This window comes from Siphateles boraxobius, unplaced genomic scaffold (assembly GCF_051911475.1).
Source record: "Siphateles boraxobius isolate OS27281-9 unplaced genomic scaffold, OSU_SipBor_1 120, whole genome shotgun sequence".
Lineage (NCBI taxonomy): Eukaryota > Metazoa > Chordata > Actinopteri > Cypriniformes > Leuciscidae > Siphateles > Siphateles boraxobius.
Window position 1 is genome coordinate 1,838,219 of NW_027508723.1, and position 3,754 is coordinate 1,841,972.

Consider the following 3,754-nt stretch of genomic DNA (forward strand, 5'->3'; position numbering starts at 1 on the left):
TTTGACTCTGGGCACCAATATTGGTTCAACTGGTTCCCAATGTTCTTCAGAATATCTTCCTTTATTTTCCACAGAAGAAAGAACCGTTTATCTGAATATTACACAACATCCCAAAGTGACACTCCTCCTATTCATTCAGTCTCTTTTATGTGATTATATGGAATTACAATAATCACTGATGTCATGCAATTTTGGCAGCATAAATAGTGGATCAGAATCAATCTGTGAGACAGACGGCCTGATAATACTGTTTATTATCCAGCTTCGATCACCAGCACAATAACTGCAGTAATGTCAGAAACTGGAGGATGGAGCACAGAGGCGTCTGTCACTGAAGAAGTGGAGAACATGTGCATTCAGGTAGGAGACTGAAAATCACTCTTGTAGTGAATGCAGTTTTTGTTAAAACACAGCCCAGTAAAATGATCTAGTTTGATGCTGTAAAATGTGTTGGCGAAATTATTTGTTATTTTTTAAAGAACTGTTTTACTTTTCACTTAAAGTCACAAAACATTTCACATGAGTTTTCTGATATCTGAATGATAGACGTACCTCCCTAGAGACCAATAAACTAAATCTATTTAAAATAATAATATAATAATAATATATAGATGAATATATATATATATAGTTGTATATAGATGAATATAAAATGTGCATTTGTTTATTCAGGCAGGGAACCAGGCTGGAGTCCATTTTGATATTTTCATTCCTAAAACCTTTACGATTCAGAGACTGTGTGGGGCAACAAACTATCTGGTCAAGGTAAATGAGTATTTTTTTGTTTTTTATGGATTTTGAGCTTGATGGTTTCATCACTGAAATACTTCTGGCACAATCTGTATGTTTCTAATTTCATCAAGCTAACTATGGGGCAGACAGTGTGTCCTAAACGGATGTGATGTGTCCAGTAATTTTTCAGTGCTTTCTGAAAAGGTTAAGTGAATCAAGTCACTGTACAAAGTTTCTCTGCATTTGTATAAGAGAAAACTTCTCAACTTTGTAGCGTTGCTGGACACTCAAATCTACTCTGTAATGGTCACTGTAGAAGAACTCGTAGAAATATGATTACTGTCATGGAAAATGAATGTGTTTAGGTCTTTATGTGAACAGGCTTTTACATGGAAGAGATCACTTAAAATTCAAGTGTGAAAATCTCTCTCTCTCTCTCTTTCTCTCTCTCTCTCTCTCTCTCTCTCTCTCTCTCTCTCTCTCTCTCTCTCTCTCTCTCTCTCTCTCTCTCTCTCTATATATATATATATCTCTCTCTCTCTCTCTCTCTCTCTCTCTCTCTCTCTCTCTCTCTCTCTCTCTCTCTCTCTCTCTCTCTCTCTCAGGGGAAGGTCAGAGTAGATAAGTACCTTCATGTGATGATATGTCAACCCCTCTACAAAGATAAAGTGACTGAAGACATTGACCTAATTGGAATCCAGTACCCTAAAACCCTCAGTGACCCTCTGGTCCCCTTATGAACACTTCTAACCACATGCGGAAAATAGTCTGTCTGATATAATAACAGACACACAATGAGCTGCCATACTGTATAGAGGAACTATTGAAAACTGTTTTATTCCTCAATATTAAACTCAATATTCAAACCCTCAATGCTTGTGTTTATATGTGATCACATTCACTTCACTTTACAAAAAATGTTTTATGCTGAAATAATTACAGTTTTTCTGAATTGCTAAAACACATTTCTTGAAACCATCACTCACTTTCTCAAAACCTTAAACACAAAACCACATTTTCAAACCACATTCAGAGAACCTCTGACTCTTCTGGCAAAATCAAACAATTGCCTCAAAACCATTTAATCTGCTCAAAATCAAACAATGCTTTCAGATCATACACACATGAGTCAATATTATAAAAACTACCGGTCATTCGTTAGACACTACATCACAAAATGGAGAACACAGAATCCAAAGCCATTCAGTTAGAGAAAAATATATTTTGTAACAAATTTTGCAATTACTGTATGTAAAAAAGTAATGACAACTTACAGTAAGGTGAATAAATCGTATACTGTTTGCACTGCAAGTGTAGTATTGTACTGAATATTGTATAGTGGGCCTATTGAATATCTGTATATTCAGACAAAGTTACAGTAAAAAACTCTAAACGAAAAGCATGTTACAGTGACTCAGAAGAGTTGTGCAACTGCAGAATCAAGGTCAGTGAGAGAGATTTTATTCTGCTTCTGCATCATGTCTTCATGTCGGTCCGGCCGGAGGACTTTATTCACATCATCACAGATAATGTCATCTCTGAGGGCAAAGGGAAAAACCTAAAGCAGATCCAGCCTGGACAACATTCTCCACACCTGCTCTTCCTCGTCCTCTTCCTCCTCTCCCTCTTATATTGTTTCCATTCCATCCATTGTTGGTATCAACATTCAGTGCAACAGTTTGAGTCAATTTTGGCACTCTGAACTGACTTGTATTATGTACAGTTAGTTTGGTCTCATCATTAGAAATAAGTGTGAACAATTTTGAGTTGCTTTGTGTAAACAATGACAACTGTGTCTGTTTAGTTTAAGTTAACTTTTGTCTGGCTGTGTTTATTGTTTTGAAAAACTAGTGCATCACAGTGTGAAATGTGATTTCTAACCTATGGGGTTAGAATTGTTGCATTGTTCTAAATAAATAGATTGAGATTCACAGCAAATGTAAATAGATTCAGAAATGTATCAAATTGACAAATAAATAGATTAAGATCCACAAATAAATGTAAAGAGTTTCACAAAAAAATTATAAAAAAATATTTACAAATGTGTTTTATGTCACTGTGGCGAGGGGGTCGTGGTCTCGTGAAGTCTGTAGCGAGAGGCGAGTCAGGGAGCTGTGCGGTGAGTAAGTAGGTCAAGTGCAGATGATGAACACCTGTGTCTGATTGCAGTGATTGGCGTGGAGACCGCATATAAGCTGCCAGGAATGAGAGAGCAGCGAGAGAGAAGGGCTTGGGACTCGCACGCGACCCGCAGCAGATACCAGAAGAGTTTATACACGGAGTGGAAAGAGTTTTTGACTGAATGGACTGAGTTATTTATGAAACGGGAAGAGTGGTCGTTTGACTGAACCTTGAGAGCTGGAGACATACAGCGAGAGCTGGTACAGCGGGCAGAGTTTTTCTTATATATGTGCTGTAGTGGTACACTACGGTGAAGGCGCACGAGCGCACCTTTTTGTTCTTTTATTTTTCTGAATAAAGTGCGAGTCCCAAGTTCGCCGACCCTGTCTTCTTCTTCCTTCACCCACACACTCTAAGATTGACTACAGTCACAAACCAGCCATTTATTTGTCAACCACTTTCTGTGCTTTTGTAAATCGCTGCATGCATTTGTGAATTGCTTCTTTTGCATTTGTAAATCCCCTCACGCGTCTGTGGATTTTGAAACACTTCTAGCGTCAAAGTGCAGACAAATCCACAAATAAGTGGACTCCGCCCACCATTTCCTGAAGCCAATCAGATAACGGCCACATTGAGCTGACCAATCGTGGCATCTTCTCGCTACAACCAATCATGTTACGCTTTACACTCGGGGCGGTAACTGAATCTGATTCATTAGGTTAGATAGATGCTATTTGCTATTTGATATCTGAAGATATTTGCACCCTCGAAATGGAGCTGTAATCTATGGGCGCTTCATTCAAATTGAGCGGTTTGTGTGGTCAAAACACCCTGTTTCCAAAAGATTGTTGGAGTTTAAGGCTTCTTTATATTTCCATCAAGATAAACTCAGGATTACATA

At 38.0% G+C, this 3,754-nt stretch overlaps 1 long non-coding RNA gene across 1 annotated transcript; it reads left to right on the plus strand.

Moving 5' to 3' along the window:
- Window positions 1–227: 227 nt before the first annotated feature.
- LOC143731207 (uncharacterized) lies at window positions 228–3,225 on the plus strand. The gene is made up of 3 exons (XR_013200717.1): window positions 228–360; window positions 673–765; window positions 1,338–3,225. It is a non-coding gene; the product is annotated as an uncharacterized LOC143731207 (long non-coding RNA).
- The last annotated feature ends 529 nt before the right edge of the window (window positions 3,226–3,754 follow it).